Raw genomic sequence first — 26,154 nt, forward strand, 5'->3', positions numbered from 1 at the left:
TTAAGGCAGTTCTGGCTTAGGTTCAACTGGCGGTTTTGATACTGTTCTTTATTTTATTTTCCTTTTGATTATGGTTTTTCTTCTATATCTCATTTTTTCCCTTGAAATTTGCACTGTCCTAGTTAGCCAGAGTCATGCGATATTAGCTTCTAGGCTATTATCCCATCTATGACTAATTCTACACCATTCTATTGCATTTCTGGCTGGAGTAATTCTTTGCTATTATCTCTGTAACTTGGACAATGCTATCTATTTTTGTATATTGTTTCATCTTGAATACTAAAAATCAAAGTGGAAAAAAAAGACATATGTCAATCGAGTTCAACCAGTATAAAGAACAACACCAGCCTGCTCCCTCACAAATCCCTGTTGATCCAGAGGAAGGCAAAAAACCCTTACAAGGCATGGTCCAATTTGCCCCAAAATGGAAAAAATTCCTTCCCGACTCCAGATGGCAATCCAAAATCCCTGGATCAACATCACTGGGCATTACCTGATAATTGTAGCCATGGATGTCTTTCAATGCAAACAAAGCATCTTAGCCCCCTTTAAATGCAGGTATAGAATTTGCCATAACGACTTCTTGTGGCAATGCATTCCACATCTTAATCACTCTTACTGTAAACAACTCTTTCCTAAATAAATGGCTAAAACGTTTTTCCTCCATGCCCAGATCATGTCCTCTAGTCCTTTGAGAAGGTCTAGGGACAAAAAGCTTATCCGCCAAGCTTTTATATTGCCCTCTGATGTATTTATACGTGTTAATTAGATCCCCTCTAAGGTGTCTTTTCTCTAGACTAAATAAACCCAGTTTATCTAACCTTTCTTGGTAAGTAAGACCTTTCATCCCACGTATCAATTTTGTTGCTCGTCTCTGCACCTGCTCTAAAACTGCAATATCTTTCCTGTAATGTGGTGCCCAGAACTGAATTCCATATTCCAGATGTGGCCTTACTAGAGAGTTAAACAGGGGCAATATTATGCTAGCGTCTCAAGTTTTTATTTCCCTTTTAATGCCTCCCAAATTTTTATTAGCTTTAGCTGCAGCGGCTTGGCATTGAATACGATTATTTAACTTGTTGTCGATGAGTACTCCTAAGTACTTCTCCAAGTTTGATGTCCCCAACTGTATCCCATTTATTTTGTATGGTGCTAGACCATTGGTACGACCAAAATGCATGACTTTACATTTTTCAACATTGAATTTCATCTGCCATTTATGTGCCCATGTAGCCATCCTATCCAGATCCTGTTGCAATATGTCCCTATCTTCCTGAGAGTTGATAATTCTGCACAATTTTGTATCATCTGCAAAAATAGCAACATTGCTTTCTATTGCATCTACTAGGTCAATAAATTAAAGAGCACTGGACCCATTACAGACCCCGTTGGGACCCCACTGTTACAGTCACCCATTTTGAGTATGATCCATTGACCACAACTCTTTGTTTTCTGTCCATTAGCCAGTTCCCTATCCATGCACACAGACTCTTCCCCAGTCCTTGCATCCTTAACTTTTGCACCAGACTTTTGTGGGGCACAGTGTCGAAGGCCTTTGCAAAGTCCAAGTATATCACATCTACAGCATTCCCAATATCCACATTAGTGTTTACTACCTCATAAAAGCTGAGCATATTAGTCAAACAGGACCTGTCTTTAGTAAACCAATGCTGATGCTGAGAAATAAGATTATTTTCTACTATGAAGTCATGTATAGTATCTCTTAGTAACCCCTCAAATAGTTTGCATACAACTGATGTTAAGCTTACAGGTCTATAATTTCCTGGATCAGATTTTTTGCCCTTCTTAAATAATGGGAAAACGTGGGCTGTACGCCAATCCACTGGGACTCTGCCAGTTGAAAGAAAATCACAAAAGATAAGATAAAGGAATTTATCTATAACTGAACTTAATTCCCTTAGGACCCGAGGATGCATGCCACCTGGGCCAGGTGCCTTGTCTATTTTTAATTTATTTAGTCTTGCCTTCACCAGGGCCGGATTTAAGCCAAGGCCGCATAGGCCATGGCCTAGGGCACCACAGGATCAAAGGCGGGTGGGCAGCAGGCTATACTGAAGGGGGGGGGGAGAGGGTCACCAGGCTACCTATTCTGGAGGGAGGGGTGTCATTCAACAGACTATCTATTTGGAAGTGGATGAGGGTGATCTATACCAGTATTGGTAGTCCATTGATCATACCTATACTGGAGGGAAGGGTCAATGGACTACCAATACTGGAGGGAGGAGGAAGGGTCATCTGGCTACCTGTACTGGAGGGGGGGGTCATCTGACTACCTGTACTGGAGGAGGGGACATCTGGCTACCTATTCTGAAGGGGGGGGTAGCAGCAGCTGACAGTGGCCTTGGGCGGTAAAGAGTACAAATCCGGCCCTGGCCTTCACTTCTTCCTGCGTTAAGTGTATATTACAATTGGAACATTGAGACTCTTCTGCATCTGTAATTTGCAACAGTGATGTTTCCCTTGTGAAGACAGAAGCAAAGAAAGCATTTAATAACTCTGCCTTACAGCTGATTCCGCGTCCAGCGCGGTGGTTTGCACGCATCAGCATGCGTCTGATGTGGCTGGGTCTGTTAGTTCACACAGGTTGAGGAATACGCGCACGCGCGCTGAGAGGCAGAACCTTTATGACAAATGAGGAGGGATCAGCTGACCAGGTGATGGGTGGTGCCGGGGAGCGCCGCTCTATATATAGTTACTGCTGGTCAGTCTCAGGTTGTCTGCCGTTGCGAACACTTACGTGAAAGCACTCAGACCATAGTCAGATCCCACAGTGTGTTAGAACCAGGAGGACCTGGGAATTCACACTGAGCCAGATTACTTCTGTATTATTATTGTGTTATTCTTCAGACTAGTTCCAGGGTGTTGAGACCACGGACCTCACACCCAAGACTAGGGATACTGTGTTATCATTGTGTTATACTTCAGGCTAGTTCCAGGGTGTTGAGACCACGGACCTCACACCCAAGACTAGGGATACTGTGTTATCATTGTGTTACACTTCAGACTAGTTCCAGGGTGTTGAGACCACGGACCTCACACCCAAGACTAGGGATACTGTGTACCATCATATTATACTTCAGACTAGTTCCAGGGTGTCGAGACCACGGACCTCACACCCAAGACTAGGCATTGTTTGATATCTATTATGACCTATTGCATTCCTGACTATCCCTCTGCTTTCTGATTCGGTACCTACGCATATCTGATTACCTGTTGCCAACCCTGCCTGTCCCTGGTTACCGAATCAGCCTTCTGTCTCTGTACCTTATCTGCCCGTGTGTTGCCGACCTGGCTTGCCCGACCTTGAGAGCTATCCCTCTCCATTGAGAGATTAGTCTCCAGACCTGCTTGTGACACCCACCTTCTAGGTGTCACTCAGCCACAGGGCCTTCCTGCTATTCAGCCTGGGGCTCCACCCCTTTGGATGTCTCAGGCTGTTGAAAGGTCTTTACACTTCCCAGAGCAAGGTATTTCCCATACTGCCAAGGACCACCTGCTCCTCGTGTGGTTCCACTCAAAGTCATTACTGTTGCACCAAACACTCACACTATATAGGTGTCCAGAGGTTAGTTATACTTGTATTATTGGTGATTCTGCAGATCATCAATAATCGGGTATATATCTGTATTCTTGGTGATACTGCAGATCACCAATAATCAGATTCTCTCTGTGTGCTGACACCGATCGTTACCCCCTCCACCTTCTTTCCCTGTTCTATCCTTCCTAAACACATTGTATCCCTCTAAATTCGCTATCCAGTCATGGCTTTCATCCATCCCTGTTTCGGTTATTCCAACAATGTCATAGCCTTTGTCAATCAAAATAAACTCTAGTTCGTCCATTTTATTTGCAAGGCTCCTAGCATTGGTTACCATGCACTTTATATTTTTACCACCACATTTTCCAATTTTGGTTACATGAAATGGGCTACTTGAAGTTTTACCAACCTCCTTACTCTTTACACTGTCCCAACCCCCCTCTCCACCCCCATAATGTTAGGCTCCCCCTGCCTTATTACCTTATCCTGTCTACATATTGAGACTTTACCCTTCCGCCTCCCCCCAGATGCTAGTTTAAAATCTCCTCCAACCGTTTAGCAATCTTCTCCCCCAATGCAGCTGCACCCTCCCCATTAAGGTGCAGCCCATCCCTGCTCTGGAACCTGTAGCTGACTGCTAAGTCTGCCCAGTTCTCCAGGAACCCAAACCCCTCCTTTCTACACCAATTTCTCAGCCACTTATTTAACTCCCTAAGCTCCCTCTGTCTCTCAGATGTAGCACGTGGAACTGGCAGTATTTCAGAAAACCTTGGAGGTCCTTGTTTTAAGTTTATCTCCAAGTACCTGAAAATCATTTTTGAGGACCTTCCATCTTCCATTAACTTGGTCATTGGTGCCAAAGTGTACCATGACAGCCGGGTCTTCCTCAGCCCCACCCAATAATCTGTCAATTCTTTCCGCTACATGCCGAACCCGAGCACCCGGGAGACAACAGACTGTACGGCATTCATGTTTTCTTCGACAGATTACCCTATGTGTGCCTAATAATTGAATCCCCTACCACCAGTATCTGTCTAGCCTTAGCTGCACTCCTATTCCCTTTCTCGATGCAGCGGTCTGCCCCTTGGTTGCTAAGGGACACATCCTGCCACAGCGTTGCTACTCCAGAATCATCCTCCCCTATATTACACAAACAAGCATACTTATTAGGGAGGGACAACTAGGGACTAGCCTCCCTGCCACTTTTCCCCCTAAGTTATTACACCATTTAAATTATGTCGCTATCACAATGTATGGCAACAATATTTTATTTGGAAATAAAGGTGTATTTTTTCAGTTTTGCATCCATCACTAACTACAAGCCCTTTTTTTTCACAAAACTAACAGTAATATACCCTCATGTCAAATCTGTTAGAAAACTGGTGGCTCTTCAGTTTTGATTTATGTGCCTCAAGGGTTGGATTTATCTTTATTGGGTGTGACAAGGTGTGCCAAAGGGTAAGGACAGAAGGATGTGGCTCCAAATGGTTTGAGGGGGACTTTGGGGTGGTCAAGTTATTAGATGATCCTGTTGATGTGGGGTTGTGGGAGGTGCGATGAAGCTACCACAAATCCTTCAGGAACCTGGGGCTTCAATTGAGTAGAGATCTGAATGTTACCAAGCCAATTTTGAAGAGGATTTTCCATTTTATGGCTAGCCAGTGGAGTGAGCAAAAGATTAGTGTTATGTGGATACGACGGGGTTAACTTGTTAGCAGCCTTGCGTCAGCATTCTGTACTAGCTGTAGATGGTGCAGATCTTTATTTGGAAGGTCTGCATAGAGGCCATTGCAATAGTCCAGCCGCGATCTCATGAAGGCATTAACTAGGGGTTGGGGGGGGGGGGATTATATAACTCCACTAGGTGCATTATTGTGCTAGTAAGCCAAGGGCTACTTCAGCTCACTATGAGGACCAAGAAGACTGGAACATTTGTGTACACGTGAAATATATAGCATAATACATTTTACAGTTATGCCTATATTATAAGCCATCAGCTCCATCAGCACTCCATACGTAGCTGGCTGGCTATGAAGAGTGTAAATAAATGATGTACATAGTTATGAACATTATCCAAACTGAGGCTAGATAACTCTTTTATTTTTGAATATGTGCTGGAAGCATGTTTAAAAGTTAGTTAGCATCAACCTATGACATCAGCTTAACATGACATTAACTGCAAGCCAACAGCAGATGCTAGTGTACATACTGTAGACCATTCTCTGGGATAGCAAGGATATGAACTGATGTCAAGCTGCACTTCAGTGTCGAGTCTGTAACCACGAAGTAAAGAACACTGTATTCAATCAAAAAGGTAAAAATATAGTGACATAAGTAATGTCACATACTCTTCCACCATTCAGATTGTCCTTGTTCCACATAAACATTCTACATGGCAAAACCTTCCTTAAAATGTTGCTCTTATAGCAGTTTTAAAATCCTTATTTCTCAAGCCATAGATAATTGGATTAAGCATGGGTAAAACAAGTGTATAAAAAATAGTTGCCAAATTCACATTGCTTTTATTGGACGTGGATTTGGGGCTGAGATACACAGAAAGGATTGTACCATAATACAGACTCGCTGCTGTGATGTGGGAAGCACAGGTAGAAAAAGCCTTTTGTCTTCCCTTACTGGTGATTATCTTAAAAATGAGGTAGAAAATGTAAGCATATGACAGCAATATAACTACAAGACAAGGTAAAGTAAGAGAAGAGGGCAAGACCAATAGAACAAATTCATTGATAGTAGTGTCTGTGCATGAAATGCTCAGTAGTTGAGGAAAATCACAAACAAAATGGTGGAGAATGTTAGAGGCACAAAAAGACAGACGAAAGGTAAGGCAAGTTTCTATCAGTGAATGCAGAAAGCCAGCTGTAAAAGCTCCGACTGCTAATTTTAAGCAAGTGCTGCGTCTCATCACTAATACGTAATTTAGGGGGTCACAGATGGCCACATAGCGGTCATAAGCCATTACCGCAAATAGGACACATTCGGTGCTTCCAAGAGCACAGAAAAAGAATAGCTGCATGGCGCAGCCACTATAGGAGATTGTTCTTTGTCCAAACAGCAGACCAGCAAGCATCTTTGGATCAATATTTGATGAGTAAATTAGATCTATCAAGGAGAGGTTACTTATAAAATAATACATGGGGGTATGAAACTGACTATAATGGATCACAATAAATAATATCCCAGCATTGCCCAAAAGAGTACTCAAATAAATTAATACAAATACAAAGGATAAAAATATGTGCAATTCAGGTATATCCGAGAAGCCTGTAAGAACAAATTCAGCTACCAGAGAGTCATTGCCGCCTGAATTTTCCATTGATTCGGTAAGTTTGCCTGTTAGATCAAAAACACATTATCATTTACAAATGCAGCCCTAGAAGAAAACTCAATAAACAAAAATCACTTAATGTCTAACCTTAGCAAGCTCTGCTACCGGGTGGAACTCCCTCCATTTTTGCGGTGGCGCTACCTTCTGTGTAGGAGTGTAGCTGCACTGCTCAGATGCTAGTAGGGGCTGTGCGTGTGCAGTGGCACAAATCCATTAGTGCACTGAAAAAAATCTGAGCAGGAGTGGCTCCATGCTACTGTGCAGGCCCTGGCCGTAATTTTTACCTGTGCAGTGCAGGATTTTTGCAATTAAAAAATAAATAAATATTAAACAGGCATGTTTTAAAGCCGTAAGGACAAGGCATTTCCTTATAGAGCTTAGATTTCTGGGCCAGCAACACATGTGAGGAAGGCAAAAATAACTTTTTTTGGGGGGGGTGGGGTGGTTCATGAGACCGCATTGGCCTACATATCAGTAATTCTTAAATTAAATTGAAGGAGTTTTGAAACACCACAAATGTTCATACATCTGGCTAACAGTACAGACAGCAATCTGCATAATCGGGTCCCATGTGGCCACATACAGCACTGACGCACGTGGGACGTCACACACGCTCCACGTGCTTTGTGCAGCAGTCATGTGGGATGCCAATGCGGAAGAAGAGCAGCAGGACCCGCAACCACTGGACAGGTGATATACTTTAATACACGGGCACTGGTAGGGGGCACATTAAGATTTGGGGGGGACAGCTAGGCAATGGATGCGGCATCACAAAGCCGATTGCCTAGAGAGTTCATGCTGAAATTGATCAGGTATCTTCCTGCAGTGTATGGGCAGCCAGCAGATCTCTCTCTGATCATATTTGATCAGAGAGAGATCTATCTACATATCTATCCATCATACCTCACTAGATTTATGGGCATCTTTAGTGTGATATGTTGATTAAACCAGATACAGTTTATTATCTGCACCTGTATAATATCATTCCCATGGTTAAACAAAGTGATGGTAGCATTGTGTTGTGGGGTTGTTTTTTAAGTGGAAGAGAATGACCAAGAGAGTCATTTGTCATGAGAGAGAACCAAACAAAGTGACTAAAGGCTCGTAAACACGTTGTACTAAAGGCAACGACGGGTCCGTCGTCACCTCCCACTGGGCGGGTTTTCAGCAGACGGTACAGCGTATGTACAGTCTGTCGGCGGACTGATAAGGCTGTTTCTGAATGATCCACCTGGCGGATCGTTCAGAAACAGCCTTATCAGTCCGCCGACAGACTGTACACACGCTGTACTGTCTGCTGAAAACCCGCCCACTGGGAGGTGACGACGGACCCGTCATTGCCTTTAGTACGGCGTGTGTACGAGCCTTGAATGTCACTGAGTAACTCAGCCAATTGAACACTGTAAAGGTGGCCATACACTGGTCGACTTGCCATCAGATCGACCAACAGATAGATCCCTCTCTGATCGAGAGGGACCATACACTGGTCGACTTGCCATCTGATCGACCAACAGATAGATCCCTCTCTGATCGATTCTGATCAGAGAGGGATCATATGGCTGCCTTTACTGCAAACAGATTGTGAATCGATTTCACTATGAAACCGATTCACAATCTGTGGAGCTGCTGCTAACACCGCCCAACCCTGCGTACATTACCTGATCCGGCCGGCGCGAGTCCCCTGGTCTCCGCTGTCTCTTCTCCGCTCTGGGCTACAGCTTCACTTTAAACTTCCCCCGGCAGGAAGTAAACAGTAGAGGGCGCTCTACTGTTTAAACTTCCTGTCAGGACAGGAAGTAAGTGAAGCCAGCCGGAACCCAGCGCGGAGAAGAGAGAGCGGGGACACGCGCCGGCGGAACAGGTAATGTATTGCTGTTAACGTCGTTCATCGGACATTCGAACACCGCTATCGACGCACTTCTGACCCGCCGGCGATCAAGCGAAATCTTCCGCACGGGCGGATCGACGGGATTGATCGATTTCGGATGGAAATCGATACTTTCGGTCAGCGTTTGCGCAACGAATTCACAGCAGATTCGATCACAGTGATTTTTCTGTCCTTCAAGCTTTATTAATTCACATTAAAGCTGAATAGAGATAAGTGAATTGATTGCTTATAGTTCGCAGAAATTTCTTTATAAATATTGCAACTTCAACACAATTTCTCCTGTCAAGGCAGTATGCGTTGATTTCAATCTTGTCCAACAAAAACACAAGAGACAATCTTAAGGCCCGTACTCACTGGAAGATGAATTGGGTAACCCTGAGCAACGCAACCCGATGAACAATTGTTCCCTGATCCATCTCCCTACCCGCGGGAATACGCAACATCACAGTTCAAACAATCATGGCGCTTTGCATGGGAGTCATGGGGGATCTTAAAGATCTGATCCATCGGGACGGTCGTAATCGCTGCACATCGTAAAACATTGTTGGCTTGATCATGCACACGTACTTATGTTGTGAAATTGCTGAAAAAAATGCTCAACGCTCAAACAAAATTCCTTGAAAAATCGCAACGTGATTATGTAGCTTTAAAGTTCCTTTAGATATGTATGTTATTGAAAACTGGGATTTTGCTTGTAATTGAAATAAAAACAAACTTTTTCACCATTACTAATGATTATGGTCACACTAATGAGAGCACTCATTAAATTACTATGGGTTCTCTGAAACTCTCTGGTAACGTTGGTAATATAAAACATTTAATAATGTAGGGGACCAGACAGGGAAAGCTAAAGTCTCTTGCAAGACTCGGTAATCATGCTCTTTAAGACCCCCAAGGGATACATTGCAGGTTACTTCATGTTCATGTTGCCAATATGTGAATTACTAGAGTTTAATATAGCTGCATTATGAACAATGGTCCATCAACATTTTAAATGTAATCAGTCTTTGCTATAATGTTCTTTTCTGTTTGGACGTGTGCATTCAATGAACTACTGCGATCATGTCAGTTTGTTTCTTACTGTAAATGTTTGACTATTCTATATGCAGTATCTTTAAATAAATAATTTACAAAAAGTAAAAATAATACAAAAAGTAAATTTCTTTACTCTGGAAGGAGGTCAATAGGTGTGATGACTGCTTCCTTTGTCATGCCTCTTCCTTGTTGTCAGTGGGCAATACCAGTGAAATGTTCACAAACCCATTTGAACTATTTTTTATGTACATCAACAGAGCGGTCAAGAGACTCCTTAGTGTTGTAATTTGTGCCTCTTAATGGGACAATAAATATCCTTAAAGGGACTCCGAGCTCTGATTAAAAATAAAATTTGAACTTACCCGGGGATTTCTCCATCCCAGCCCTGGTCGGGACATCCCACGCCGGCCTCCTGGCTCTTCTCCCGGCGGCTGTCCGCACAGCGCGGACAGGCCGGGCCCCCGGGCGACACTGGCGAGTGTCGGGGCTTCTCCTTCCCTATACGTCACGAATGACGTCACACGCCGGCCGCCGCGCGTCATGACGGCGGCCGGCGTGACAGCACGGCGCATGCGCGGTTTAATCGCGCATGCGCCGTGCTGTCACGCCGGCCGCCGTCATGACGCGCGGCGGCCGGCGTGTGACGTCATTCGTGACGTATAGGGAAGGAGAAGCCCCGACACTCGCCAGTGTCGCCCGGGGGCCCGGCCTGTCCACGCTATGCGGACAGCCGCCGGGAGAAGAGCCAGGAGGCCGGCGTGGGACGTCCCGACCAGGGCTGGGATGGAGAAAGCCCCGGGTAAGTTCAAATTTTATTTTTAATCAGAGCTCGGAGTCCCTTTAAGGATCTTAACATTTCAGCTGAGATGCTGCTCTTAGTTTGCACGTTTCATAACCTTTTCTATTATGCTCACCCAAAGTTGGTGAGCAGCCTTCTGAACGATGAGTGCTATGGCAACAAAAGCTATGTACATACTGTGGATAATTATCTCACAAAACATCTTATTTGACTGTTTTAGGTGATAATGTATCCAAGATTTCTGTACAAACATGTTGATTGGTTCTTTGTCTTATGCAGACGAGAGGGAGGGAGAAATAGCCAGAGGGACCCCCTGCTAAATAGCAGCACTGCTCAGAGGTTTTCAATGGGAGAATAGCCAGAATTCAACAAAATGATATCCTGAGCACTCAAGATCCCAAGCTGTATGCCACGCCTCCTGGAAGAAAGCCCTGGGGTATTTGGGCAAAAGAAAAAAAAAGTTACTTTATTCTTTGGCAATGTTTCGTGAGACTTACAGGCCCATATGCAATTAACGTTTTCACCTGAGTTTTCTACTAGGTGAAATTTTCATACTTGTCAATAAAATGGATTTTAAAACAAATACTCAAAACATTTTTTACAGTACTTTTTCACCTACTTTTTGGTACTTTCTCCATTGCAAAATCCTAAAAAGTTGTTATAAATCAAAGATGAAAAATTATCACCTAGGAGAAAACTCAGGTGAAAAAGTGAATTGCATATGGTGCTCAATCTTCCTCAGGTAAAACCAGTGCCTCTTCTTATTCTGCTAAGCCACTTCCCATACACGGTGCAGTGGAGGATAATTCCTCGAGATTTCAAATTAGCGCTAAAGTTATATAATGATATTTGTTTACAAGATTTTTTCTGAAAACTGGACTTTAACAGCAGGCTTCTTACTGTGCTGTGTGCATATTTGTTTGTATTGCATTAGGTTTGGGTGTGATTGCTCTAAACCCAAAAAACCCATTTGTACAGCTCCACATTCCCAATTCCTTCCCAGTCACCTCACAAAAGACTGAGGCCCATATGCAATTAACTTTTTCACCTGAGTTATCTCCTAGGAGATAATTTTCATCTTCTCTTTAAACTAAATTTTGAGCATTTTACAATTGAAAAACTACCCAAAAGTGGTTGAAAAAGTACTATAAAATGTATTTTTGGTATTTGTTTGCTTGCTGGTGGCTTAAAAGGCATTTAATGACAAGTTGTGAAAATATCACCTATGAGAAAACCCAGGAGAAAAAGTGAATGCATATGGCCCTGCAAGTTATTTTAACCCTATCTACTGACTGTAGGTAAAATAACAGCTATTTGAAAGTGTTCTTTTCCAATATAAATCAGTTCTGAGATGGTCGCAGAAGGAAAACAATCATTGTTCGCGTATAGAACTCCAGGTGAATAATGCACAGACTGGTTTCATAATATTTATTATACCTTAAATATTTAAGACAGCATAGAAGCTGTTTTTCAACAGCTGAATCACAATCTAAATTATTTTAACATTATCTTTTGATTGAGAAAAGTGGAAAGAAAGCACAAATAAAAATATATTGTTAGTACCATTAGTAAAGATTGAAGTGTACAAGCAGTTCACAGGATTAGTGCCAAGTGAGATGAAAAAATAGAAAAACTATTTACCAGTTTCATTCATTATGTAGCATGGATTTAAAATATATGCCAGTCTTAAAATGAAGCCTATTTATTTAAAATCCATCACTAATTAATCGATGTAATATTCATTATTTCAAAGGGTTTCAGAACCCACTAAGGAAAAAAACAAAAATCCAACACAAAATGTATTGCTAAACCTAAGGAGAGTAATTATTTGATCCCAACAGAATTAGGTAGTTAGAACAACATATCTCCTAGGAAAGCAATATTGCACTAATTGCACAAAATATTATTTTACTTAATATTTTGTCATACTGCTATACAATTTCTATGATACATGCCATGATGAATACATTTTCACATTTACACTTAGTGTAACTTCTATGCAGCTGATAGGCTTCAGGTAACAACTGTTTCCCAAAAAATACAGCACACTTAACCCTCCTGGCAGTCTATTAAAAACCGCCAGGGGGCAGCGCAGCCGGTTTTTTTTTTGAAAAAAAAAATTGTGCAAATCGGCCCAGCAGGGCCTGAGAAAACCTCTTGCGTGGCTTACCCCGAAGGTTAAAGAGGAACTCCAGTGAAAATAATGTAATAAAAAATGATTCATTCTTACAATAATTATGTATAAATGATTTAGTCGGTGTTTGCCAATTGTAAAATCTTTCCTCTCCCTGATTTACATTCTGGCATTTATTACATGGTTAGATTTTTACTGCTGGCAGGTGATATTTACCACAATGCGATGAGGTTCACAGACAGGAAACTGTTAGGACCATGGTCCTGATATCACACTGTGGGAGAGGTTTCACCACAATATTAGCCATACAGAGCCCTATGATGATCTGTTTGAAAAAAGAAAAAGATTTCTCATGGGAAATGGGGTATCAGCTACTGATTGGGATGAAGTTCAATTATTTACGGTTACGGTTTCTCTTTAAAGTGGATCTGAGATAAACTTTTACTCATTGCATAATTGTGTTCCTTTCCTATTGTTTCTAGGGCATTCCTCAAGCCAAATACTTTTTTGTTTTTGTTTTAATACTCTAATTCCCTATAAACTAAACTAAACAAGCCTCGCCCACAGCTTTTCAGAGTGCCTTGGCATTTTCAGATAGTAGCAAGGGCTTATGGGAGCTCAGTCTGGGAAGGAGGAGGGGGAGGTGTATTCCTGGATATTCTACTACTTGGCACTGGATAATACCGATAGCAGAATATAGGTAGCATTACTGATATTCCACTATCACTTTACCTAACCTACCTCTCACACTAACCCTCAACTCTACCTACTCCTTACACTAATCTACCTCTACCTACACTTAACAGAACCACCCCCGTGCTATGGATAACACTATCAGTGACGGTGTGGTGTTCAGGTTCCAACCCCATGGCGTCTCTGGCCCCGTGTATGTAAATGCCACTGGGTCAAGGGGGCAGAGACATCACAGGGATGGAGACAGAAGGATGCTGAATAAAGAAAGGATGCACTGGTGTCCTTCACATAGCTGCCAATTTACATCCGCTCTGTTTGCATCACCACCCGTCCGCTTCGCCTGATGTACCATCCGCCGGTACTTAATGAACAAATAAAGTGTAAAAAAAAAGGTACATTACTTTTGAAAAAGTAAATTTACTTCCATGTTGTTGGCCCTTCAGATAAAATTATTATGTACTTATTATCCTGTGATAATCTGAAAAGCAACAATATAATTATACACTACGATACCCACAGCCATGACAATGTAATCTGCTGCATTGTCCACTTCAGCTGACCATCTTCTTTAAAGAACTGAAGTGAGAAGAATATGGAGGCTGCCATATTTTTTGGCAGCCCTGCTGATCCATTTGGCTGCAGTAGTGTCTGAAGAACCCCAGAAACAAGCATGCAGCTAATTTCGTCAGATCTGACAATAATGTCAGAAACACCTGATCTGCTGCATGCTTGTTCAGGGTCTATGGCTAAAAGTATTAGAGGCAGAGGATCAGCAGGATAGCCAGGCAACTGGTATTGTTTAAAAGGAAATAAATATGGCAGCCTTCATATCCCTCTCACAATATCCCTCTCCATATCCCTCTCACAATCATAATAATAATTGTAGAGGGCAATATTGCCATAGTAATTCACTGCTGCTCAGCTGAAAGAATCCATTTTGGCAGCTTTCTTAAAGGACAATTGAAGTGAGAGGGATATGGAGGCTGCCATATTTATTTCCTTTTAAACAATACCAGTTGCCTGGCTATCCTGCTGATCCTCTGCCTCTAATACTTTTAGCCAAAAGTGGATCTCAAAAGAAATGATACACTGAAAACAATAGTTTATTAATAATCAACTTAAAATAACTGGGAAAGTGGCACAGAACCACACACACTAAAATTATACAATATAAGTAGCACACATCAAGCGAAATTATATCCACAAATGTATTCATAGTAATAAAAAAAACATTACAAGGGTATGCAAAATACAATAAAGTTAAAACCATTTAATAATCAGTTCACAAATAATGGTACCAGTGAACTGCATTATAAGATATTGATAATGTTATTTACTTCTACACATGCTTTTTATACTTGTATTTAATGGCCTGTCTTCTAACGAAATTGGTTGTTGACCAAGAAACACATTATAGATTGTGGTAAATTTTTGAGCTTAAAATTGCTGGAGCCAGTTGGAATTGTGCATAAGCCAGGATAGCGTCAGGAGGTGTATTCCCACTCCAGCCATGGAACTTCACTCAGAGATTCATGAGTTAAAGAAAGAAAAATGAAACATGCTATTACAAAAATTCACCACTAGATGGCAGTGCTTCCAAAGATAAAGTTCTTCATAGCGTAAATGTCCACACCGTGTACAGGCATATTAACTCAGCAAGTCCTCGTTAGTATAGTGGTGAGTATCCCCGCCTGTCACGCGGGAGACCGGGGTTCAATTCCCCGACGGGGAGGTGCACTTTTTTTTTTTGCTTTCCTGTTTGCTAAAATTAACATAAGTGTCATCTTCAACAATGTACCTTACCTGACACTTTTATTTGGGAGAAAATATTATAACAATGGGCTACTGTGTTTTTAAATAAAAAAGTAACTCTGCTGTACAGATACACTATTTAGATTAAATTTTGCATATTATTATTGTGTTAAATGTATCACCCTAATTTGGAAAAAATGTATATGATACATAGCCACAGGGTTTGTGTCATGTAATTTGATGGCATATTGGCCGGTTAGCTCAGTTGGTTAGAGCGTGGTGCTAATAACGCCAAGGTCGCGGGTTCGATCCCCGTACGGGCCAATTGGTTCTTTTACAACTGCATTTATGAGTACTGAGTTACTAACCAGCAAGCTCATGGTGAAGAAGAACTCAATGGAGTGTGTAAGGGGCTACACAGGATCAAAAACTTTTGACAAACTTTTGTTTTGCTTAACATTTTTTATTAAGAGGGTTTCTTGGTCTATTGTAGCCCCATACACACTCCAATGAGTTCTGGTTCACCGTGGGCTTGCTGGGTACTCTGTAACTCTGGGTGTTTGAAGTCCTACTCCATAGAGCCACATTAATTTATGCATGCACCAATGAGTATCAACGAATCCAAAACAGTCTGTATGCATGTTGGATTACTGTAGCTCTGTACACTTGAAGAGAAACTCCAACCTAGAATTTAACTTTATCCCAATCAGTAGCTGATGCCCCCTTTTACATGATAAATATAATGCTTTTCACAAACAGACCATCAGGGGGTGCTGTATACTGATTTTGTGCTGAAACCCCTCCCACAAGATGCTCTGGGACCGCGGTACTCTGGGCAAACTGCCACAATGTAACAATGTTCACAGACAGGAATTAGCTGTTTACAGCTGTCTCTAACAGCCAAAACAGCTAGGAGCAGCTACATAACCTGCCCACAGTAAAAATGTCACCATATAATAAATGTCAGAATGTAAATCGGGGAGAGGAAAGATTGTGCAATGAGCAAACACTGACTAAATCATTTATACATAATTATGGTAAAAAATGAAGCACTTTTTTACTACATTATTTTCACTGGAGTTCCTCTTTAACAAGCTGATACATCATTACATTCCAGTGACTCTGGAGGTGTGGCTAGCCTACAGGTTCAGAAAAGGTTAATTTGCATATTCAACAGTGATGCATTATGGGAGACATTATATGCTCACTCCAACCAGAATTATGGCAAATACCTTCTGTTTTAAGAAGGCGCCTAAGTCCTCACATCACACTATGGGAAAAAAAAGTATTTTTGAAGAGACAAAGAAGTTTCAAGATGATCTCACATTTTAATCTATCAAAAAAGGTGCACTCTCCCATGGTGCACCTTGCCTGTGTGCTGTGTCCAATGGTCGTCTAAGTGGTGTTTCCTGGCTTGATTTTGTCCAGATGGTTCCCGTCCCAATTTTTGTCCTGTATATTACAGATTACAATTGTTTGTGAAGGCCTGAAGAAGGTTATGCCGAAACAAGTCGACGCTGTCGCCTTTTTAAACAGTTGCATATTTCAGCATATGTTATTTGTACTTGATAATCGGATGTTGATTGCAAAGATGAATTCGCTTGAAGATTTGTTAACTCTGTTTTTACAAAACAATTTTTTTTTAATTTAAGATCATCTTGAAACTTCTTTGTCTCTTGAAAAAATACTTTTTTTTTACTATATATCCTTGTACTTATATGGTTATATTATTGGTGTTGTGGCGCTCCATAGAGGATATGGTTTTTGGTCTCCCAATTTTTCCAATTACAATCACACTATGGGAGCCTTGTTGCATTTATGTATCTATGAAAAAATGACCTTTTTAGCCTATTTAGGGGGTGTGGTTATAAATAATGGCAGCTGGTGCTCTCTGTTTTTTTTTCATGGCTGCTAGTAGTAAAGATGATTACATGCAGGCTGATTGTGGATCAAACAATATGAACAAATTACAGTAAATGGTGAATATCAATCATTTTTTATCTCTCTTCTATATTTTCACTTCTCACTTTTCAATGTAGAACTCATAGCTATTGCCTAGACAGGGCAAATGCTCTACTGACTATGTATTATTATCGTTAATATATGCATTTCACGCACTGTTGTGTAAATGTTCTTTTAAACTGTTCAATAAAAACTAATTAAAGAAAAAAACAATACCACAAAGTGGCGCGAATTACATTCTACGTTATACAGGGCAAGAGGAGGCGCCCCAGTGTAAGTGTAAAACTACCAATTTTGGAGTTAATATACATACTCTGGTATGGAGGTCACAATTCACTAAGGGCCTTTTTCCACTACACGCAGATTGAATGCAGAATGGATGCAGAATGGATGCAGAAAAACTGTCTCCAATGAATGCCTATGGGAAAATCTGCATCAGAAAAATTGTGTTTAGTAAAAACAGGCCCATAGACATTAATTGGAGTCAGTTTTTCTGCATCCAGACTGCATCCAATCTGCGTGTAGTGGAAACAGGCCCTAAGCATTACTGCATTTGGAAATGCAGAAAACAGCTGATTTACAGATAACCTTGCCAAATGCCAAATGGAAAAGAAGTGTAAATTGCAGAATGTGGTATTTTACTGACCTAAATTATTTTACGGAACTGCCCTTAGTGAATTGTGGTCAATGTCTTTAATCTCTGTAGCACGGGCAAGGAGCACCTTACTACATTCTACATTGATGAGAACTGAGTTAAACAAATGCTATGAAATAAGGTTAGTATTTTTTTAATCTCACAAACATTCTTCATTTAGAAAGCTTAATCGCTTCTACTTTCTGCCCCCTGAATACACAGGAAAAATGTCACGTGCAACAAAGTGGGTTTGCATGTGTCAGTCTATATTGTACACACATCAGCCTACCAGAAGATTAGATTGTGTAACAAACTGTATCAAAGCGACAGCATTCTAGCAAGGTTAATATGAAGGATTCACATCACTAAGTTCTACTGGTGACCAGCATTGCACAGCTACACATGAAATCTATTGCTCTGCATCAGTGGCTTGGCTAAAGTGATGCAGATCACATCTATTAACCTTTACAATACTGTTACTTTGACTATTGTTTGTTAATTGACATTTTAAATATTTAACAGCTTCTGACCAGTGTGCGCATGCGTGTGTTATTCCTTTGATAACCTGCACCTATTGGAGAAACAATGTAAAAAAAATAAAAACAGCTGGCCAATATTTAACATTATTTAACATCATGCAGCAAAAGGGTGACATGCATCAGCACTCTTTAAATTCATCTTTAGGCATGGTTGTTGTCAGAGTATCTATATATATAATAGAGTAAGTGCCTCAACCTTCAAGCAAGAAGAAGAAGTAGCACCCTGCCCCCAGGGCCGGTCCAAGCAAGAAGAAGGGGCTGGTCCAAGCAAGAAGAAGAAGTAGTGTCATATCAAACCAAGGGCAAAGAGGGAAAATTTGCATATTCAGTAGCAGTGCATTGTGGGTAACCACAGATGTTCACTTAATGCTGAATTATTGCAGATTTGCTTCTGTTTTAAGAAGGAAAATTACACCAAGCTTTCCTTTTTTTTTTTTTAGTAGGAGGGCTTTTTGGTCTCTTTTATCCCCCTATACATTCTTAGTAGTTTGGGTCACCCTGAGCTGCTTAGTTACTCTGTTGTACTGGTCCAAGCCCTATCTTATACAGCCATATCAATCCCTGCTATGTACTGATGAGGACCAAACATCTGAAATAGGCTGTCACATGTGGGTTTGATATGACTGTGTAAAATTTAAAGCTATAGGCTTGCTTTACTTACCAAGGGTGAAAAGGAATAATTTACGTATTTAGTAGTGGTGCATTGTGGGTAATCACAAATGTTCACTTATAGCTGAATTATTGCAGATTTTCTTCTGTTTTAAGAAGGCAAATTACACCAAGCTTTGATTTTTTTTTAGTAGAAGGTCTTTTTGGTCCCTTTTATCCACCTATACATTCCGAGTGGTTTGAGTCACACTGAGCTGCTTGGTTACTCTGTTGTACTGGTCCAAGCCCTATCTCATCCAGCCATATCAATCCCTGCCATGTACAGATGAACACCAAAAGTCTGAAACAGGCTGTCACATGTGAGTTTGATACGGCTGTGTAAAATTTAAAGCTATAGGCTTGCGATACACCAGTGGTTCTGGATGCTTGCTTGGCTTACTAAGGGTGAAAATGAATTATTTGCATATTTAGTAGCAGTGCATTGTGGGTAACCACAAATGTTCACTTATAGCTGAATTATTGAATATTTCCTTCTGTTTTAGGAAGGCAAATTACACCAAGCTTTGCTTTTTTTAGTAGGAGTACTGATGAGGACTAAAAGTCTGAAACAAGCTGTCTACATGTGGGTTTGATATGCCTGTGTAAAATTTAAAGCTATATATTTGCTATACACCAGCGGCTCTGGATGTTTGCTTGGCTTACCAAGGGGGAAAATAGGGTAATTTTCATTTTTAGTAGCAGTGCATTGGGGGTAACCACAAATGTTCACTTATAGCTGAATTATTGCAGATTTCCTTGTGTTTTAAAAAGACAAATTACATCAATACAGTGTGCGGCATTGCAGGAAGTGATGATAGTGGAACGCACGATGGAACACGGAAGAGGTGAGTCATCCCCGCCCGCTGCCTCTTACTAACCGTGGCGGCTGCTACTGTGCTTAGGTGAGGGGGGGGGGGTTCCTGCTGAGCTGGAGGTAGAGCACAAATGGGGGACCCAGTTGAGGGGGGGTCCAACCCCCCTCCCCGCCGCTGTGCCCAATACCCCCTTCCTGCCCTCTACCCTCTTATGCGGCGTATGCTACGCCGCGGGTCGGCTAGTGATAATATACTATTATAGGGTAGACCTGTCATTAAAAAAAGCCTCTGCACTTGTGCAACCCCGGCCTTGATCATGCTCCCATGGTCAGGAGCATTCTGCACATGCATAGTTTGTAAAATGTGCAACTGCACATGCGCAGAACGCTCCTGGCTATGAAAGCGTGATCAAGGATGAGGCTGCACATGCACGGTAGCCTGTGATGGGGCTCAGTTGCAAAGCTTTCAGTGGGGCACAGCAGGGGAACGCAAAGGACCAGAAGGGCAGCAAGTGACCTAAAGGACTAGAAGGGGCTGGAAGAAGCCCCAGGTAAGTTAAACTTAACACCTTAGCTTTACTTAAGGTTACCTTTCAATTTTGTTTCTGGTTAGTTTGAGCCAGGTATTGGTGGCTCCAGTATAGGTACCAGGGTATAGGTAACCTGGTATAGGTGTCCCCAGTTTAAGTAGCCAGGTATATATGCCACCAGTATAAGTAGCCAGGTATAGGTGCCCCCAGTATAGGTAGCCAGTTATAGGTGCCCCCAGTATAGGTAGCCAGGTATAGGTTTTCCCAGCATAGGTAGTCTGGTATAGGTAGCCTAGTATAGGTGCCTCTAGACTAGTATAAGTAGCCAGCCATAGGTGCCCCCAGTAAAAGTAGCCTGGTATAGGTACCCCCAATATACATAGCCAGGTATAGGTGCCCCAATATAGGTAGTCAGTTATAGGTTTCCCCAGTATAGGTAGCTAGGTATAGGTGCCCCCAGTATAGGTAGCCAGGTAGAGGTGCCTCCAGTATAGGTAGCTTGGAGGGGGAAGCAGCAGGCACACACAGTTGCAGGGAGAGGGGCCCGACTCCGCCTTCCCTCACTTCGAGCCCCTCTTCAGCACTCCTTCTCCAGAAATTAGAGCAGCGGCCAGCGTGCAGGGAACATGCTGGACTCACCTCTTCCAGGTTCCATGCGATGAAGCTCCGGTCTTCTCTTTCTCCACTAATCAGGAAGTAAAGTAAGCAGCACTGGAGACAGAGAAGAATGGAGCTCCATTGCATGGAACCCGGAAGAGGTGAATCCGGTGTGTTCCCTGCCTGCTGCTCTAATTTCTGGAGAGGGGATCGCTGAAGGGGGGCCCGAGGTAAGGTGTGCCCACTGCTCCCCCCTCCTGGGCTACTCCCTGCCTGCTTCTAAAAAAAGCCCTGAATGGGCCACAGAGGCGCCGGGGCTCCCTCCACGCTTCCCCGCCCCCTCCCTCGGCCCCCTGAAATTGAATCCATTGCGGGAGCGAATCTTACTCCCCTGCTGTCATACCACACACACGGTTATCGCTCCTCTCTCCATAACAACAGAATGTATTGTGAGGCTGTACTCTTATAGAATGTCTGTACAGTACTTGGCCCCAAGCTGTATCCCCGAGGGATTGTGATCCTTACTGGTGACAATTTTTCAACCTTAACAGGTGAAGGAAAAGCAGAGATTGCTTGCAATCAAGATTGTACATCAAATCATAATTTGTACTGTATAATAGCATTATCATACCATAAAATAGCACAGGTTGGTTGCAATCAGACAGTACAGCAAATAATGAAAGTTGAGGTAGCAGATTAAGGGGAAAATGTGTATAGTACCTCAGCGCAAAAAGGGGTGTGGAACTTGCCCCGGGCTATGCAAGCTCACTCGAGATGTAAGCAGATGACAGTACAGTACCTTAATAGAGGTTACATCTAGCTGCCCAAATACTTGCTGTAATCCCGATCTCTGTATTTCAAGTAATCCCGATATCACAGCAGCGGGGGATAAGAGCTAGCTCGCTCTACCACTTCCTGTTTCCGGTCCGTCCAGCCCTACTGCCAGTAGGGTGCGTGCTGCACTGCAATGTAGTTCCGTGCGCCAATAAAATCGCACCGGACAGCCTAAAAAAGAGATAGGCAACATATAGTGCAGAGAGTAGCGAAATGAGTGGCCACCGCTTAGGAATCACTTACTAAAAGCAGAGCTTGTTTATTGCACGTAATAAAACACGTAGACTCCTCTCCCGACTCGAGTTTCGGCTGTATGCCTTCCTCCCCCTGAGGAAGGCATACAGCCGAAACTCGAGTCGGGAGAGGAGTCTACGTGTTTTATTACGTGCAATAAACAAGCTCTGCTTTTAGTAAGTGATTCCTAAGCGGTGGCCACTCATTTCGCTACTCTCTGCACTATATGTTGCCTATCTCTTTTTTAGGCTGTCCGGTGCGATTTTATTGGCGCACGGAACTACATTGCAGTGCAGCACGCACCCTACTGGCAGTAGGGCTGGACGGACCGGAAACAGGAAGTGGTAGAGCGAGCTAGCTCTTAACCCCCGCTGCTGTGATATCGGGATTACTTGAAATACAGAGATCGGGATTACAGCAAGTATTTGGGCAGCTAGATGTAACCTCTATTAAGGTACTGTACTGTCATCTGCTTACATCTCGAGCGAGCTTGCATAGCCCGGGGCAAGTTCCACACCCCTTTTTGCGCTGAGGTACTATACACATTTTCCCCTTCATCATTGGGTCTGAGCCGACCCCACCTCTAGCAGCAACACATTCATCCACACAAGCGCAAACTTTTTCCTTTTTTTATCCCCTGAGGTAGCAGATTACCTATTTCATCTGGAGTACACAATTCCATGTTTCAATTCAGCAGAAAGTACTCCATGCCAGTGGTGTTGCATGACATCTTGGGTGGGTTGGGGAGAATCCAGGTGCTTGAGAGGAGCAAGTGATAAAGAGGGACCTTGATGTAGTAGGTGTGGACATCAGGGTCCATATGCAATTAACCTTTTCTCCTGACTTATCTCCTAGGAGATAATTTTCATCTTCTCTTTAACCTCTTGCCGACCGCCTAACACCGATTGGCTTAAAGTCCTGGGGCTCTGTTTTGCAGGAGATCGTGCGCAGGCTGCGCACGCATCTCCTGCTTAGGGGGCAGAGCTCCGCCCCGCCTTCAGTCTCCGAGCGGCTATTGCCGCTCGTAAGACTGTTAGACGGCGTGATCGCCATCTATTTACATGGTGCAGCGCTGCGATCAGCAGCTGCGCCGCTGGGGGACAAGAGAGTGATCAGTTCTCATAGGCTGAAGCCAATGACAGCCGATCGCCATAATTGGCTGGCTGTGGGGAGGGAGGGAGGGTAGATATTTAAAGAAACAGGGTTTTTTAAAATAAAAATAGCAACAACAATATTTATAATAAAAAAATAAACATGGGGGGAGTGATCAGACCCCACCAACAGAGAGCTCTGTTGGTGGGGAGAAAAGAGGGGGGGGGGGGGGGAATCACTTGTGTGCTGTGTTGTGCGGCCCTGCAGCTTAGCCTTAAAGCTGCAGTGGCCTATTTTACTAAAAATTGCCTGGTCACTAGGGGGGTTTAGCACTGCAGTCCTCAAGAGGTTAAAATAACTTTCCATGATTTTTACAATTGAAAAAGTACCTAAAAGAAGGTGAAATAGTACTATCAAAATTATTTTGAGTATTTTCTTGCTTGTTGGGGGTTTAAAAGCATATTATCACAAGGGGCCATATGCAATTCACTTTTTCATCTAGAGTTTTCTCCTAGGTGATATTTTTAAACCTGTCAATAAAATGCCTTTTAAGCCACCAGAAAGCAAGAAAATACTCAAAATAATTTTGATAGTACTTTTTCACCTACTTTTCGTACTTTTTTTAGTTGAAAAGTGCTGGAAACTTGTTTAAAATCGAAGTAAGGTAGGATAGAAAGGTGCTGGCACTGCAGCTAGGGGTACAGGGAAGATGAAAAATTATCTCCTTGGAGAAAACTCAGGTGAAAAAGTCAATTGCATATGGCCCCAGGTGTGAAGATATCACCCAGGAGAAAACTCAGGAGAAAAGGAGAATTGCATATGGGCCCAGGGCTCCTCATGCAAGCGTATACCGCACATCCCCAAATATACTGATAAGCTATCTGGAACCCCCTAAAACTTCTTGCTTCTCATGCTTCTCTGCCTCGGCTCTTCCCATGTGAGCTCCAGTCCCACTCACAACTTCCGAGCAGCTGATCACTCTCTTCCTCCCCACTGCTTTCCTGTCGGCCTCGGAAGGGGAGGTGAGAAGGGACAAGCAGCTGCTGTGGCTGGTCCTGCTGATTTGTGCACGGAGATCTCTCTGCCTGAGCTCTGGGGGTTTCCGACTTACTATCTGTGTAGCCCCAGCGGCGTGAGAGATCTCCGTGCGGTGCAGGCGCAGCTGCTGTCCCTCCCTGCAGACTGGCCACTGTAATACTGCTGCCACTCCTCCCCAGACTCCTCTCTGTAGCCGCCCGCTGACTGCAAACACACAAGGACAGGCAGCAGTGTGCAAAGCGGGCGGCTGTGGATGGAACTGCCGAACGGTCTGTCACAACGTGGGGATAGGAAATGGCACAGGTGGCTCCCCACCCGCCCCAAACATTATGGCGCCCTAGGAACCAGCCTTGGGGGCCTTTCCCTAAATCCGGCCCTGGATGTAGGTGTGGACATCAGGGTCCATATGCAATTAACCTTTTCTCCTGACTTATCTCCTAGGAGATAATTTTCATCTTCTCTTTAACCTCTTGCCGACCGCCTAACGCCGATTGGCTTAAAGTCCTGGGGCTCTGTTTTGCAGGAGATCGTGCGCAGGCTGCGCACGCATCTCCTGCTTAGGGGGCAGAGCTCCGCCCCGCCTTCAGTCTCCGAGCGGCTATTGCCGCTCGTAAGACTGTTAGACGGCGTGATCGCCATCTATTTACATGGTGCAGCGCTGCGATCAGCAGCTGCGCCGCTGGGGGACAAGAGAGTGATCAGTTCTCATAGGCTGAAGCCAATGACAGCCGATCGCCATAATTGGCTGGCTGTGGGGAGGGAGGGAGGGTAGATATTTAAAGAAACAGGGTTTTTTAAAATAAAAATAGCAACAACAATATTTATAATAAAAAAAATAAACATGGGGGGAGTGATCAGACCCCACCAACAGAGAGCTCTGTTGGTGGGGAGAAAAGAGGGGGGGGGGAATCACTTGTGTGCTGTGTTGTGCGGCCCTGCAGCTTAGCCTTAAAGCTGCAGTGGCCTATTTTACTAAAAATTGCCTGGTCACTAGGGGGGTTTAGCACTGCAGTCCTCAAGAGGTTAAAATAACTTTCCATGATTTTTACAATTGAAAAAGTACCTAAAAGAAGGTGAAATAGTACTATCAAAATTATTTTGAGTATTTTCTTGCTTGTTGGGGGTTTAAAAGCATATTATCACAAGGGGCCATATGCAATTCACTTTTTCATCTAGAGTTTTCTCCTAGGTGATATTTTTAAACCTGTCAATAAAATGCCTTTTAAGCCACCAGAAAGCAAGAAAATACTCAAAATAATTTTGATAGTACTTTTTCACCTACTTTTCGTACTTTTTTTAGTTGAAAAGTGCTGGAAACTTGTTTAAAATCGAAGTAAGGTAGGATAGAAAGGTGCTGGCACTGCAGCTAGGGGTACAGGGAAGATGAAAAATTATCTCCTTGGAGAAAACTCAGGTGAAAAAGTCAATTGCATATGGCCCCAGGTGTGAAGATATCACCCAGGAGAAAACTCAGGAGAAAAGGAGAATTGCATATGGGCCCAGGGCTCCTCATGCAAGCGTATACCGCACATCCTCAAATATACTGATAAGCTATCTGGAACCCCCTAAAACTAGCTTTAAAGAGGAACTGTAGTGAAAATAACATGATGAATAAAATTATTTTTTTTTTTTTTACAAAATTCAGTTATAGATTATTTAGTCATTGTTATGATACAGTCATTGTAAAATCTTTTCTCTCCCTGATTTACATTCTGAAATGTATCACTGGTGGTGACATCTTTCATTCTGCCAGGTGTGCAGAATGTTCGTTACTGAGAGTTCTATGCAGAGAGGGGGATAGTGCTTGCTTGGCAGTTGGAAAAACATCTGGTATTTCCCACAATGCAATGAGGTTCACAGACAGAAAACAGTGAGGATCATGGTCATGACATCACACTGTGGGAGGGGTTTCACCACAATATCAAACATACAGATCCTCCTGATGATCTATTCGAGAAAACGTAAAGATTTCTTGTGGGAAAAGGGGTATCGGCTACTGACTGGAGTGAAGTTCAATCCTTGGGTGAAG

The 26,154-nt window shown here is 42.8% G+C and overlaps 2 non-coding genes across 2 annotated transcripts; both read left to right on the forward strand.

Moving 5' to 3' along the window:
* The first annotated feature begins 15,111 nt into the window (after positions 1 to 15,111).
* TRNAD-GUC (transfer RNA aspartic acid (anticodon GUC)) lies at positions 15,112 to 15,183 on the forward strand. Its single transcript has one exon. It is a non-coding gene; the product is annotated as a tRNA-Asp (tRNA).
* A 270-nt stretch (positions 15,184 to 15,453) lies between these two features.
* On the forward strand, positions 15,454 to 15,527 carry TRNAI-AAU (transfer RNA isoleucine (anticodon AAU)). Its single transcript has one exon. It is a non-coding gene; the product is annotated as a tRNA-Ile (tRNA).
* The last annotated feature ends 10,627 nt before the right edge of the window (positions 15,528 to 26,154 follow it).

Source organism: Hyperolius riggenbachi, chromosome 3, assembly GCF_040937935.1.
Source record: "Hyperolius riggenbachi isolate aHypRig1 chromosome 3, aHypRig1.pri, whole genome shotgun sequence".
Lineage (NCBI taxonomy): Eukaryota > Metazoa > Chordata > Amphibia > Anura > Hyperoliidae > Hyperolius > Hyperolius riggenbachi.